At 40.4% G+C, this 15740-nt stretch overlaps 10 non-coding genes across 10 annotated transcripts; all 10 read right to left on the minus strand.

Moving 5' to 3' along the window:
* Nucleotides 1-6085: 6085 nt before the first annotated feature.
* Nucleotides 6086-6157, minus strand: Trnae-uuc (transfer RNA glutamic acid (anticodon UUC)). The gene has a single exon. It is a non-coding gene; the product is annotated as a tRNA-Glu (tRNA).
* A 745-nt stretch (nucleotides 6158-6902) lies between these two features.
* Nucleotides 6903-6974, minus strand: Trnae-uuc (transfer RNA glutamic acid (anticodon UUC)). Its single transcript has one exon. It is a non-coding gene; the product is annotated as a tRNA-Glu (tRNA).
* Nucleotides 6975-8531: 1557 nt separating this feature from the next.
* Nucleotides 8532-8603, minus strand: Trnae-uuc (transfer RNA glutamic acid (anticodon UUC)). The gene has a single exon. It is a non-coding gene; the product is annotated as a tRNA-Glu (tRNA).
* A 744-nt stretch (nucleotides 8604-9347) lies between these two features.
* Trnae-uuc (transfer RNA glutamic acid (anticodon UUC)) lies at nucleotides 9348-9419 on the minus strand. Its single transcript has one exon. It is a non-coding gene; the product is annotated as a tRNA-Glu (tRNA).
* A 744-nt stretch (nucleotides 9420-10163) lies between these two features.
* On the minus strand, nucleotides 10164-10235 carry Trnae-uuc (transfer RNA glutamic acid (anticodon UUC)). The gene has a single exon. It is a non-coding gene; the product is annotated as a tRNA-Glu (tRNA).
* Nucleotides 10236-11792: 1557 nt separating this feature from the next.
* On the minus strand, nucleotides 11793-11864 carry Trnae-uuc (transfer RNA glutamic acid (anticodon UUC)). The gene has a single exon. It is a non-coding gene; the product is annotated as a tRNA-Glu (tRNA).
* A 744-nt stretch (nucleotides 11865-12608) lies between these two features.
* On the minus strand, nucleotides 12609-12680 carry Trnae-uuc (transfer RNA glutamic acid (anticodon UUC)). The gene has a single exon. It is a non-coding gene; the product is annotated as a tRNA-Glu (tRNA).
* A 745-nt stretch (nucleotides 12681-13425) lies between these two features.
* Nucleotides 13426-13497, minus strand: Trnae-uuc (transfer RNA glutamic acid (anticodon UUC)). The gene has a single exon. It is a non-coding gene; the product is annotated as a tRNA-Glu (tRNA).
* Nucleotides 13498-14242: 745 nt separating this feature from the next.
* Trnae-uuc (transfer RNA glutamic acid (anticodon UUC)) lies at nucleotides 14243-14314 on the minus strand. Its single transcript has one exon. It is a non-coding gene; the product is annotated as a tRNA-Glu (tRNA).
* Nucleotides 14315-15058: 744 nt separating this feature from the next.
* Nucleotides 15059-15130, minus strand: Trnae-uuc (transfer RNA glutamic acid (anticodon UUC)). Its single transcript has one exon. It is a non-coding gene; the product is annotated as a tRNA-Glu (tRNA).
* Nucleotides 15131-15740: the final 610 nt, after the last annotated feature.

Consider the following 15740-nt stretch of genomic DNA (forward strand, 5'->3'; position numbering starts at 1 on the left):
AATCACAAGGCAGTCTTAATTAAAATAAAATATCACAGAAAAGATGACTGCTTTGTGAATAGAACAATTGCACATTAGCTGCTCATTTCAATAAATACACTAATTTATCATTCCGTAATGTACAGAAGACTTTGTTTATACACCAGATTTTCTCGAAAGATGGCCTGTCTAGTCGAAAAAAGTCAACATGAATACGGGTTTTAATTATTCCTTTGGCGGCCTTAACAATAGCAACAGAATCCCTGTTTTTTTTCTGAAATATTATGTCGTTGCGTGCACACCAAATACTAAATTGAAGAACACATATGACATACACCATCACAGCTCTAACTTCCTGGTTAAAGGTGGAATTGAATACCTTGTAAATTAATGTTTCCGAGTCCATATTTGGTAGGTAGTTCGCAAACAAAACAAATATCCGGTTAAAGTCATTAAACACATCCTGAACGATTTTACATTGTACAAATAGATGTTGCCGAGTTTCAGACAGGGAGCAAAAAACACACAAGTCATCGGTGGCTACATTTCTCCTAAGAAGTTTTTCCTTAACGGGCAAAATGTCATGAACCAACTTGTAACTGAAGTTGACCAAGTTGTGATCTAAGAATTGATGAAAAACAGTTTTCCATATTCTAACCCAGTCCAAATGCGGCATAGACACCATTGCTCTTGGACAATGTACTAGTTTTGTTACAAAATATTCATAAATATACCTGCTTGAACACAATGTTACAGGTTGCTGTACACCTGTGGTAAATTCTCTCCAGGCGCTCAAGGCCAGTCTATAAAAAGGTGGAATGTTTTCAGAATGTGGGACATTGGAACGACAGAATTCACGACAAACATGTCTTAGGGGTAAACCCAACCAATAGATGGCAAAGTATTTCCATTCCGCTGTTGTTCCATGAATTAATTTTAAAACATGCCGAGTAACAAGTGCTTTTATTTTACAATCTATATTATGTACGTTTAGACCTCCATTCCCTATTTTATTATGTACGACAACTCTCTTCAAACTTTCGGGCTTGTTATCCCACAAAAATCTGAACACAGTTTGGGAACATTGATTGACACATTTAGGTGGCAACAGAGTACACTGTGCAGAAAACCATAAAACAGCTAAAGCAACTGTATTAATTAAGACAGACCTCCCCCGTAGGGTCAAATATCTTCCATTCCATGCTGATACATGTTTCTTTACCTTACTTAAAACACGCTCAGAATTGAGTTCTGTTTGATCTGGTCCAAAAAATACCCCACAAATCTTTGAATTTGTAGTGATGTTAAGCCCACCACTGTGCACGTTAGTTTCGTCCCAGCTACCAATGGGAAGAACCGTGCTTTTCAACAAGTTGAGTTTTGCTCCTGAGGCTTTTCCATAACTTTCTGCTAGTTTAATTACATGCGGAACAGAACTCTCTTCAGATAAAATTGCAGTCGTATCATCTGCAAATGCCGACACTCTTGTTTCCTTATTTGTGCCGGGTAACCGTACACCATTAATTTCGTCATTGTTTCTAATGGCGGCTATAAAGGGCTCTAAGGACAAAACATACAATAATGGTGACAAAGAACAACCCTGTCGGACACCTCGACTCAGTTTAAATTCTTCTGTTATGTGCCCGTTCACAATAACACTACTTGTAATGTCAGTATATAATAATTGCACCCACTTACAAAAGTCGGGTCCGAAGTTAAATTTCTCTAAACATTTGAACAAAAATGACCAGTCTACTCTGTCAAAGGCTTTCTCCTGGTCTAAGTTAAGAAAGCATCCTTTTAAATCTTTTTGTTCAACATAATCATATGTATTTCGTAATAAGTGAAGGTTGTCAAAAATACTTCGGCCTGGTATTCCACATGTCTGATTCTGAAGTACAATTGTATCGATCACATTTTTTAACCGATTGCACAAAGCTTTAGAAACAATCTTATAATCTACATTTAGTAAGCTAATTGGCCTCCAGTTTTTTATGCTTTCGGCATTGTCGGGGACCTTACATAATAGTGTGATTAACCCAGAACGCTGTGAATTACTTAATCTACCCAAGTTAAAACAGTGATTAACTACATCCGTAAACACACCCGAAAACAGTGGCCAAAATTGTACATAAAACTCTGCTGGCAAACCGTCGCATCCCGGCGAACGGTTTTTAGACATATTTTTTACTGCAAAAAACAACTCCTGTTCAGTCAAAAGGCCTTCGCAGGCAGTTTTACAATCGTCATTTAACATCGGAAGCGATGACAAGAACTCATCTTGAATGGAGGAGTCAGTATCTTGTTCAGTATACAATTTCATATAATACGACCTTATACACTTAGCAATGCCTTCCTGAGATTCATGGGATATTGAAGAATCACTATGACAAGTAATACTTTTGATCATTTTCTTTCTGCCCCTACCAACTTCTCGTCTAATGAAATATTTGGTTGGTTTTTCTCCCTGATCAAAATGAACAGCTTTAGCACGGATAACCGCTCCCACATGATTCGACTTATAAAGGGCATTTAGAGTCTTTTTCACATTGTCAATACGCTCACAGTTAATGATTGGACTAGATTTCAACGCATTTAATTCTTGTTCAAGTACAAACAAATCACGTTTTTTGTTCATAGATTTTTCCTTACAGTAACTACGAATCCTATCTTTACATTCCCCTTTAAATGTCTCCCATCTGTCTATTAGATCTGCATGACCAGTTGTACAGACAGAGAAAATATCATGGAAGACGGATTTAATATCATCAACAAGCTCCGTGTCATGTAACACAGAAGTATTACACTTCCAGTAGAACGGCCCCCATGAAATGACATCTTCAAAAGAGATATCAAAAAACAAACACGAATGATCAGAAAAAGACACATGTACAGCATCACACTGGGTTACATACTTAAACACAGCGTTAGGGATATAAAATCTATCCAATCTACTGGCACACTGGCGCCTAGACCACGTGTAACAATTCTTATTCGGATGCAGTTTCCTAAAAATATCACAAATACCAAAATCTCTTTTCAAATTATTAATTTCGTCCACTCCATCATTCCTTACATTAGTGGCACAGCCAGCTCTATCTAATTCAATGCTCTCAACACAATTAAAATCCCCACCCATAATAACCAACTCACTGCCCTGCATCACATTATCTAGATTAGAAATAAACTCTTTTCTTTCCTTTGGATTATTAGGAGCATATACACAAATAAGGTTTAAAGCAGTGTTGTTGAGCTCAACCCTAAGGCTTATGTAGCGACCGTTAGGGCACCTCTGTATTTTCCGTATAAAGCAGTCTACCGTATACCTAATAATTATTCCCACCCCACAACTTCGATTTGACCCATACGCCCACCTTGCATCGCCTGGGATTTGCAAATATTTAGTGTCATTATAGTTTTCGAAGTGTGTTTCCTGTAAGAATAGTACATCAATTCCTTTATCGAAAACAAATTGCTTGACATGTTCTTGTTTAGACGGATCCCGTAAACCATTAATGTTTAAAGTCCCAAAACGAATATTATTTAAGCTCATTATACAAAGTAAGTAAAGGTAGAGCGTACATACCCATTGTGGTCAAATAAGAGAGTCCTAATTACGCTACAAATCATTTGTCTCTTTTCAGTCGCTGCCTCGCACGAGAAGCAAGCGATTTTCTTTTCCTGTATTCCAGAAGCATGGTGTCCCCCTCCTGAGATGGGGTCGGCGTCATACAGTCTGACGACTGATCAGCATCAACACCATCATAATCAGTAGGATGGGAACTGGGCGGGATAGATGACGCTGCCTCTTCGGCTGTACTGCCATTGTCCAACTTAGCTCGCTTTTCCTCGACTGGGACTGGTGAACGCACGTCGGGAGCGTGCACGTCAGCCACGACCACATTCTTCACCCTTGGGACAGCTGATGACGTTTCATTATCACCAACATCCACTTCTTCGGTGTTCTTAGTATTCTCCCGGACGTCCATCTCCTTATCAGACTCGCTGTCGTCGCTGACGTCTTCATCGGCGCTGTCGTCACCATTCCCGTCGATTTCGTCTTCGTTCTCCTCGCTGTCTTGAACCAGTTCCATAGCAGGTGCGTTAAATGGATCATCATCGTCGCTGACGTCAACATCAATGTCATCTTGTTTTACGGCGTCTTCCTTATTATACTGGCGCATAGTCGGTAGGTTTCCCTTAACTCGCGCCGCGTACGACATTGCTCTCGCACAACAGTCACTGACCGTATGAAGCCCTGAGTCACACATTCGGCATGGATTTGTACAGTCCTTCTCTGTATGAGGATTCTCATGGGGGGAGAAACCGTCGCAGTTAGAACACCACAGTGCTCTACACTCTGCCGCCTTGTGTGATTTTTGGCCACACTTCCGACATTCATAAGTTTGCCCGGGGTAGGTAAACATAACAATGTCACCACCGAAATTAATAAAATTTGGTACATAACGAACTTTGTGACACCTAAATCTGTAAATCCGAATACCTGTCCGAACATGTGAGAGCTCCGGGTCTGAAAATCTGGGTTTCGTCACACCCAGGCATTCACCATAGGGTTTCAAAGCTGCCTCGATAGTGTCATCTGACATTTCATCCGGTGCCCAGTGGGCCGTCAGATTCAGGTAAACTGACGACGCGGGCATAATGGACCACGTCGTTCCATTTATAACAACATTGGATTTACTCACTAGGGCATTATGCCCAGCCACTGTAGACACGCGGAGATAGAAGTGTTTCTTTAAATAATTCTTCTGAAAACTTATTAGCTCTGTCTTGATATTTAACACACTTGACAGAAAAGGAATAAAGTCCCTCTGGACAGCCGTAGAAAATGCCGGGCTGCTTCGTGTAGAGATTGACACAGACAAAGTTCTGCTTGGCCTGTTTACAGGCGAAAACGACACGGGCTTGGACATACCTGATCCAACGGGGCACACGCCCTTCACCAAACAGTAACCACTGGCCAAACTCAAGCTCTGTGGGCTCCCAGATCACCAAAAAATCAGTCTCAAAAACAAGCGTTGTTGTTGCACAAATGTGTAAACAGCAGAGAATAACGGACACGTCCGTTCACTTCGGCGTCTACCACACTCTCCCCCGCCCAGTGGTTTTGACTACCCCCAGATGGTTGCAGTTTCTTGACCTATTAATCAATCGTGTCTTCAATTAATAAACTGTAAAGTCTACAACTTGCAATTCAAACGGTCGTCCATTTGTCCGCTATGTCGTAGGAGAAAGTTACAAAATCACTGAAATTGTAACAAGAAAACTGTGGTTCCCATGCCGGGAATCGAACCCGGGCCGCCTGGGTGAAAGCCAGGAATCCTTACCCCAAAACCACATGGAATTTCTACGAAAATGAGAAATTAGCGTAATGTCACTGCAAAGCAAATCACAGCGAAAGAGCTATGGGTTCACCCTGTTTGGTAGATGACGACGCTTCGCTTGTAAAAAGGTTTAACTGGTGGCAACCTTTCTCACCGTATGCCTTCTCTGTGCAAATGAAAAACTAAGGAGACACACAAAAACACAGTAAAGAATAACAAGGACGCCTTGCATGTCTGCTATACACTTGTGGAAAATTTCATCCGTTATTTCAGCAAGATCATAGGTCAGACAATTCTTTTCAAAGTGCATCAAAAAATATCCAGGTTTGTTACGACACTCAAAAAAAATGCCTTTTAATTTTTGAAAAATTGCCACACTGAATTTAATACTCACCGTTGCGTCTGCTTTATACCTGTGGTAGTTTGATCAGTTATTTCAGCAAGATCATAGGTCAGACAATTCTTTTCAAAGTGCATCAAAAAATATGCAGGTCTGTTACGACACTCAAAAAAAATGGCTTTCGATTTTAAACATTGCCATACCGCACTTAATACTCACTTTTGGGTGTGCCTCATTACCGTCGAGACCAGTGCTTTTGACTACCCCCAGATGGCTTCACTTTCTTGACCTATTAATCAATCGTGTCTTCAATTAATAAACTGTAAAATCTACAACTTGCAATTCACACGGTCGTTCATTTGTCCGCTATGTCGTAGGAGAAAGTTACAAAATCACTGAAATTGTAACAAGAAAACTGTGGTTCCCATGCCGGGAATCGAACCCGGGCCGCCTGGGTGAAAGCCAGGAATCCTAACCACTAGACCACATGGGAGTTTTTCCCACAAATGAGAAATTAGCGTAATGTCACTGCAAAGCAAATCACAGCGAAAGAGCAATGGGTTCACCCTGTTTGGTAGATGGCGACGCTTCGCTTATAAAAAGGTTTAACTGGTGGCAACCTTTCTCACCATATACCTTCTCTGTGCAAATGAAAAACGAAGGAGACACACAAACACACAGTAAAGAATAACAAGGACGCCTTGCATGTCTGCTATACACTTGTGGAAAATTTCATCCGTTATTTCAGCAAGATCATAGGTCAGACAATTCATTTCAAAGTGCATCAAAAAATATCCAGGTTTGTTACGACACTCAAAAAGAATGCCTTTTAAATTTTGAAAAATTGCCACACTGAATTTAATACTCACCGTTGCGTCTGCTTTTATACCTGTGGAAGTTTGATCAGTTATTTCAGCAAGATCAGAGGTCAGACAATTCTTTTCAAAGTGCATCAAAAAAATATGCAGGTCTGTTACGACACTCAAAAAAAATGGCTTTCGATTTTCAACTTTGTCATACCCCATTTAATACTCACCTGTGTGTGTGCCTCATTACCGTCGAGCCCAGTGGTTTTGACTACCCCCAGATGGTTGCAGTTTCTTGACCTATTAATCAATCGTGTCTTCAATTAATAAACTGTAAAGTCTACAACTTGCAATTCAAACGGTCGTCCATTTGTCCGCTATGTCGTAGGAGAAAGTTACAAAATCACTGAAATTGCAACAAGAAAACTGTGGTTCCCATGCCGGGAATCGAACCCGGGCCGCCTGGGTGAAAGCCAGGAATCCTAACCACTAGACCACATGGGAGTTCTTCCCACAAATGAGAAATTAGCGTAATGTCACTGCAAAGCAAATCACAGCGAAAGAGCAATGGGTTCACCCAGTTTGGTAGATGGCGACGCTTCGCTTATAAAAAGGTTTAACTGGTGGCAACCTTCCTCACCATATACCTTCTCTGTGCAAATGAAAAACGAAGGAGACACACAAACACACAGTAAAGAATAACAAGGACGCCTTGCATGTCTGCTATACACTTGTGGAAAATTTCATCCGTTATTTCAGCAAGATCATAGGTCAGACAATTCATTTCAAAGTGCATCAAAAAATATCCAGGTTTGTTACGACACTAAAAAAGAATGCCTTTTGATTTTTGAAAAATTGCCACACTGAATTTAATACTCACCGTTGCGTCTGCTTTTATACCTGTGGAAGTTTGATCAGTTATTTCAGCAAGATCATAGGTCAGACAATTCTTTTCAAAGTGCATCAAAAAATATGCAGGTCTGTTACGACACTCAAAAAAAATGGCTTTCGATTTTGAACTTTGTCATACCCCATTTAATACTCACCTGTGTGTGTGCCTCATTACCGTCGAGCCCAGTGGTTTTGACTACCCCCAGATGGTTGCAGTTTCTTGACCTATTAATCAATCGTGTCTTCAATTAATAAACTGTAAAGTCTACAACTTGCAATTCAAACGGTCGTCCATTTGTCCGCTATGTCGTAGGAGAAAGTTAAAAAATCACTGAAATTGTAACAAGAAAACTGTGGTTCCCATGCCGGGAATCGAACCCGGGCCGCCTGGGTGAAAGCCAGGAATCCTTACCCAAAAACCACATGGAATTTCTACGATAATGAGAAATTAGCGTAATGTCACTGCAAAGCAAATCACAGCGAAAGAGCTATGGGTTCACCCTGTTTGGTAGATGACGACGCTTCGCTTGTAAAAAGGTTTAACTGGTGGCAACCTTTCTCACCATATACCTTCTCTGTGCAAATGAAAAACGAAGGAGACACACAAACACACAGTAAAGAATAACAAGGACGCCTTGCATGTCTGCTATACACTTGTGGAAAATTTCATCCGTTATTTCAGCAAGATCATAGGTCAGACAATTCTTTTCAAAGTGCATCAAAAAATATCCAGGTTTGTTACGACACTCAAAAAAAATGCCTTTTAATTTTTGAAAAATTGCCACACTGAATTTAATACTCACCGTTGCGTCTGCTTTATACCTGTGGTAGTTTGATCAGTTATTTCAGCAAGATCATAGGTCAGACAATTCTTTTCAAAGTGCATCAAAAAATATGCAGGTCTGTTACGACACTCAAAAAGAATGGCTTTCGATTTTAAACATTGCCATACCGCACTAAATAATCACCTGTGTGTGTGCCTCATTACCGTCGAGACCAGTGCTTTTGACTACCCCCAGATGGTTGCAGTTTCTTGACCTATTAATCAATCGTGTCTTCAATTAATAAACTGTAAAGTCTACAACTTGCAATTCAAACGGTCGTCCATTTGTCCGCTATGTCGTAGGAGAAAGTTACAAAATCACTGAAATTGTAACAAGAAAACTGTGGTTCCCATGCCGGGAATCGAACCCGGGCCGCCTGGGTGAAAGCCACGAATCCTAACCACTAGACCACATGGGAGTTCTTCCCACAAATGAGAAATTAGCGTAATGTCACTGCAAAGCAAATCACAGCGAAAGAGCAATGGGTTCACCCAGTTTGGTAGATGGCGACGCTTCGCTTATAAAAAGGTTTAACTGGTGGCAACCTTTCTCACCATATACCTTCTCTGTGCAAATGAAAAACGAAGGAGACACACAAACACACAGTAAAGAATAACAAGGACGCCTTGCATGTCTGCTATACACTTGTGGAAAATTTCATCCGTTATTTCAGCAAGATCATAGGTCAGACAATTCATTTCAAAGTGCATCAAAAAATATCCAGGTTTGTTACGACACTCAAAAAGAATGCCTTTTAAATTTTGAAAAATTGCCACACTGAATTTAATACTCACCGTTGCGTCTGCTTTTATACCTGTGGAAGTTTGATCAGTTATTTCAGCAAGATCATAGGTCAGACAATTCTTTTCAAAATGCATCAAAAAATATGCAGGTCTGTTACGACACTCAGAAAAAATGGCTTTCGATTTTGAACTTTGTCATACCCCATTTAATACTTACCTGTGTGTGTGCCTCATTACCGTCGAGCCCAGTGGTTTTGACTACCCCCAGATGGTTGCAGTTTCTTGACCTATTAATCAATCGTGTCTTCAATTAATAAACTGTAAAGTCTACAACTTGCATTTCAAACGGTCGTCCATTTGTCCGCTATGTCGTAGGAGAAAGTTACAAAATCACTGAAATTGTAACAAGAAAACTGTGGTTCACATGCCGGGAATCGAACCCGGGCCGCCTGGGTGAAAGCCAGGAATCCTAACCACTAGACCACATGGGAGTTCTTCCCACAAATGAGAAATTAGCGTAATGTCACTGCAAAGCAAATCACAGCGAAAGAGCAATGGGTTCACCCAGTTTGGTAGATGGCGACGCTTCGCTTATAAAAAGGTTTAACTGGTGGCAACCTTCCTCACCATATACCTTCTCTGTGCAAATGAAAAACGAAGGAGACACACAAACACACAGTAAAGAATAACAAGGACGCCTTGCATGTCTGCTATACACTTGTGGAAAATTTCATCCGTTATTTCAGCAAGATCATAGGTCAGACAATTCATTTCAAAGTGCATCAAAAAATATCCAGGTTTGTTACGACACTAAAAAAGAATGCCTTTTGATTTTTGAAAAATTGCCACACTGAATTTAATACTCACCGTTGCGTCTGCTTTTATACCTGTGGAAGTTTGATCAGTTATTTCAGCAAGATCATAGGTCAGACAATTCTTTTCAAAGTGCATCAAAAAATATGCAGGTCTGTTACGACACTCAAAAAAAATGGCTTTCGATTTTGAACTTTGTCATACCCCATTTAATACTCACCTGTGTGTGTGCCTCATTACCGTCGAGCCCAGTGGTTTTGACTACCCCCAGATGGTTGCAGTTTCTTGACCTATTAATCAATCGTGTCTTCAATTAATAAACTGTAAAGTCTACAACTTGCAATTCAAACGGTCGTCCATTTGTCCGCTATGTCGTAGGAGAAAGTTAAAAAATCACTGAAATTGTAACAAGAAAACTGTGGTTCCCATGCCGGGAATCGAACCCGGGCCGCCTGGGTGAAAGCCAGGAATCCTAACCACTAGACCACATGGGAGTTCTTCCCACAAATGAGAAATTAGCGTAATGTCACTGCAAAGCAAATCACAGCAAAAGAGCAATGGGTTCACCCAGTTTGGTAGATGGCGACGCTTCGCTTATAAAAAGGTTTAACTGGTGGCAACCTTCCTCACCATATACCTTCTCTGTGCAAATGAAAAACGAAGGAGACACACAAACACACAGTAAAGAATAACAAGGACGCCTTGCATGTCTGCTATACACTTGTGGAGAATTTCATCCGTTATTTCAGCAAGATCATAGGTCAGACAATTCATTTCAAAGTGCATCAAAAAATATCCAGGTTTGTTACGACACTAAAAAAGAATGCCTTTTGATTTTTGAAAAATTGCCACACTGAATTTAATACTCACCGTTGCGTCTGCTTTTATACCTGTGGAAGTTTGATCAGTTATTTCAGCAAGATCATAGGTCAGACAATTCTTTTCAAAGTGCATCAAAAAATATGCAGGTCTGTTACGACACTCAAAAAAAATGGCTTTCGATTTTGAACTTTGTCATACCCCATTTAATACTCACCTGTGTGTGTGCCTCATTACCGTCGAGCCCAGTGGTTTTGACTACCCCCAGATGGTTGCAGTTTCTTGACCTATTAATCAATCGTGTCTTCAATTAATAAACTGTAAAGTCTACAACTTGCAATTCAAACGGTCGTCCATTTGTCCGCTATGTCGTAGGAGAAAGTTAAAAAATCACTGAAATTGTAACAAGAAAACTGTGGTTCCCATGCCGGGAATCGAACCCGGGCCGCCTGGGTGAAAGCCAGGAATCCTTACCCCAAAACCACATGGAATTTCTACGATAATGAGAAATTAGCGTAATGTCACTGCAAAGCAAATCACAGCGAAAGGGCTATGGGTTCACCCTGTTTGGTAGATGACGACGCTTCGCTTGTAAAAAGGTTTAACTGGTGGTAACCTTTCTCACCATATACCTTCTCTGTGCAAATGAAAAACGAAGGAGACACACAAACACACAGTAAAGAATAACAAGGACGCCTTGCATGTCTGCTATACACTTGTGGAAAATTTCATCCGTTATTTCAGCAAGATCATAGGTCAGACAATTCATTTCAAAGTGCATCAAAAAATATCCAGGTTTGTTACGACACTAAAAAAAAATGCCTTTTAATTTTTGAAAAATTGCCACACTGAATTTAATACTCACCGTTGCGTCTGCTTTATACCTGTGGTAGTTTGATCAGTTATTTCAGCAAGATCATAGGTCAGACAATTCTTTTCAAAGTGCATCAAAAAATATGCAGGTCTGTTACGACACTCAGAAAGAATGGCTTTCGATTTTGAACTTTGTCATACCCCATTTAATACTCACCTGTGTGTGTGCCTCATTACCGTCGAGCCCAGTGGTTTTGACTACCCCCAGATGGTTGCAGTTTCTTGACCTATTAATCAATCGTGTCTTCAATTAATAAACTGTAAAGTCTACAACTTGCAATTCAAACGGTCGTCCATTTGTCCGCTATGTCGTAGGAGAAAGTTACAAAATCACTGAAATTGTAACAAGAAAACTGTGGTTCCCATGCCGGGAATCGAACCCGGGCCGCCTGGGTGAAAGCCAGGAATCCTAACCACTAGACCACATGGGAGTTCTTCCCACAAATGAGAAATTAGCGTAATGTCACTGCAAAGCAAATCACAGCGAAAGAGCAATGGGTTCACCCAGTTTGGTAGATGGCGACGCTTCGCTTATAAAAAGGTTTAACTGGTGGCAACCTTTCTCACCATATACCTTCTCTGTGCAAATGAAAAACGAAGGAGACACACAAACACACAGTAAAGAATAACAAGGACGCCTTGCATGTCTGCTATACACTTGTGGAAAATTTCATCCGTTATTTCAGCAAGATCATAGGTCAGACAATTCATTTCAAAGTGCATCAAAAAATATCCAGGTTTGTTACGACACTCAAAAAGAATGCCTTTTAAATTTTGAAAAATTGCCACACTGAATTTAATACTCACCGTTGCGTCTGCTTTTATACCTGTGGAAGTTTGATCAGTTATTTCAGCAAGATCAGAGGTCAGACAATTCTTTTCAAAGTGCATCAAAAAATATGCAGGTCTGTTACGACACTCAAAAAAAATGGCTTTCGATTTTGAACTTTGTCATACCCCATTTAATACTCACCTGTGTGTGTGCCTCATTACCGTCGAGCCCAGTGGTTTTGACTACCCCCAGATGGTTGCAGTTTCTTGACCTATTAATCAATCGTGTCTTCAATTAATAAACTGTAAAGTCTACAACTTGCAATTCAAACGGTCGTCCATTTGTCCGCTATGTCGTAGGAGAAAGTTACAAAATCACTGAAATTGTAACAAGAAAACTGTGGTTCCCATGCCGGGAATCGAACCCGGGCCGCCTGGGTGAAAGCCAGGAATCCTAACCACTAGACCACATGGGAGTTCTTCCCACAAATGAGAAATTAGCGTAATGTCACTGCAAAGCAAATCACAGGGAAAGAGCAATGGGTTCACCCAGTTTGGTAGATGGCGACGCTTCGCTTATAAAAAGGTTTAACTGGTGGCAACCTTCCTCACCATATACCTTCTCTGTGCAAATGAAAAACGAAGGAGACACACAAACACACAGTAAAGAATAACAAGGACGCCTTGCATGTCTGCTATACACTTGTGGAAAATTTCATCCGTTATTTCAGCAAGATCATAGGTCAGACAATTCATTTCAAAGTGCATCAAAAAATATCCAGGTTTGTTACGACACTAAAAAAGAATGCCTTTTGATTTTTGAAAAATTGCCACACTGAATTTAATACTCACCGTTGCGTCTGCTTTTATACCTGTGGAAGTTTGATCAGTTATTTCAGCAAGATCATAGGTCAGACAATTCTTTTCAAAGTGCATCAAAAAATATGCAGGTCTGTTACGACACTCAAAAAAAATGGCTTTCGATTTTGAACTTTGTCATACCCAATTTAATACTCACCTGTGTGTGTGCCTCATTACCGTCGAGCCCAGTGGTTTTGACTACCCCCAGATGGTTGCAGTTTCTTGACCTATTAATCAATCGTGTCTTCAATTAATAAACTGTAAAGTCTACAACTTGCAATTCAAACGGTCGTCCATTTGTCCGCTATGTCGTAGGAGAAAGTTAAAAAAATCACTGAAATTGTAACAAGAAAACTGTGGTTCCCATGCCGGGAATCGAACCCGGGCCGCCTGGGTGAAAGCCAGGAATCCTAACCACTAGACCACATGGGAGTTCTTCCCACAAATGAGAAATTAGCGTAATGTCACTGCAAAGCAAATCACAGCGAAAGAGCAATGGGTTCACCCAGTTTGGTAGATGGCGACGCTTCGCTTATAAAAGGGTTTAACTGGTGGCAACCTTCCTCACCATATACCTTCTCTGTGCAAATGAAAAACGAAGGAGACACACAAACACACAGTAAAGAATAACAAGGACGCCTTGCATGTCTGCTATACACTTGTGGAAAATTTCATCCGTTATTTCAGCAAGATCATAGGTCAGACAATTCATTTCAAAGTGCATCAAAAAATATCCAGGTTTGTTACGACACTCAAAAAGAATGCCTTTTGATTTTTGAAAAATTGCCACACTGAATTTAATACTCACCGTTGCGTCTGCTTTTATACCTGTGGAAGTTTGATCAGTTATTTCAGCAAGATCATAGGTCAGACAATTCTTTTCAAAGTGCATCAAAAAATATGCAGGTCTGTTACGACACTCAAAAAAAATGGCTTTCGATTTTGAACTTTGTCATACCCAATTTAATACTCACCTGTGTGTGTGCCTCATTACCGTCGAGCCCAGTGGTTTTGACTACCCCCAGATGGTTGCAGTTTCTTGACCTATTAATCAATCGTGTCTTCAATTAATAAACTGTAAAGTCTACAACTTGCAATTCAAACGGTCGTCCATTTGTCCGCTATGTCGTAGGAGAAAGTTAAAAAAATCACTGAAATTGTAACAAGAAAACTGTGGTTCCCATGCCGGGAATCGAACCCGGGCCGCCTGGGTGAAAGCCAGGAATCCTAACCACTAGACCACATGGGAGTTCTTCCCACAAATGAGAAATTAGCGTAATGTCACTGCAAAGCAAATCACAGCGAAAGAGCAATGGGTTCACCCAGTTTGGTAGATGGCGACGCTTCGCTTATAAAAGGGTTTAACTGGTGGCAACCTTCCTCACCATATACCTTCTCTGTGCAAATGAAAAACGAAGGAGACACACAAACACACAGTAAAGAATAACAAGGACGCCTTGCATGTCTGCTATACACTTGTGGAAAATTTCATCCGTTATTTCAGCAAGATCATAGGTCAGACAATTCATTTCAAAGTGCATCAAAAAATATGCAGGTTTGTTACGACACTCAAAAAGAATGCCTTTTGATTTTTGAAAAATTGCCACACTGAATTTAATACTCACCGTTGCGTCTGCTTTTATACCTGTGGAAGTTTGATCAGTTATTTCAGCAAGATCATAGGTCAGACAATTCTTTTCAAAGTGCATCAAAAAATATGCAGGTCTGTTACGACACTCAAAAAAAATGGCTTTCGATTTTGAACTTTGTCATACCCCATTTAATACTCACCTGTGTGTGTGCTTCATTACCGTCGACCCCAGTGGTTTTGACTACCCCCAGATGGTTGCAGTTTCTTGACCTATTAATCAATCGTGTCTTCAATTAATAAACTGTAAAGTCTACAACTTGCAATTCAAACGGTCGTCCATTTGTCCGCTATGTCGTAGGAGAAAGTTAAAAAATCACTGAAATTGTAACAAGAAAACTGTGGTTCCCATGCCGGGAATCGAACCCGGGCCGCCTGGGTGAAAGCCACGAATCCTAACCACTAGACCACATGGGAGTTCTTCCCACAAATGAGAAATTAGCGTAATGTCACTGCAAAGCAAATCACAGGGAAAGAGCAATGGGTTCACCAAGTTTGGTAGATGGCGACGCTTCGCTTATAAAAAGGTTTAACTGGTGGCAACCTTTCTCACCATATACCTTCTCTGTGCAAATGAAAAACGAAGGAGACACACAAACACACAGTAAAGAATAACAAGGACGCCTTGCATGTCTGCTATACACTTGTGGAAAATTTCATCCGTTATTTCAGCAAGATCATAGGTCAGACAATTCATTTCAAAGTGCATCAAAAAATATCCAGGTTTGTTACGACACTAAAAAAGAATGCCTTTTAATTTTTGAAAAATTGCCACACTGAATTTAATACTCACCGTTGCGTCTGCTTTTATACCTGTGGAAGTTTGATCAGTTATTTCAGCAAGATCAGAGGTCAGACAATTCTTTTCAAAGTGCATCAAAAAATATGCAGGTCTGTTACGACACTCAAAAAAAATGGCTTTCGATTTTGAACTTTGTCATACCCCATTTAATACTCACCTGTGTGTGTGCTTCATTACCGTCGAGCCCAGTGGTTTTGACTACCCCCAGATGGTTGCAGTTTCTTG

This window comes from Liolophura sinensis, chromosome 8 (genome assembly GCF_032854445.1).
Source record: "Liolophura sinensis isolate JHLJ2023 chromosome 8, CUHK_Ljap_v2, whole genome shotgun sequence".
NCBI classification, from domain to species: Eukaryota; Metazoa; Mollusca; class Polyplacophora; order Chitonida; family Chitonidae; genus Liolophura; species Liolophura sinensis.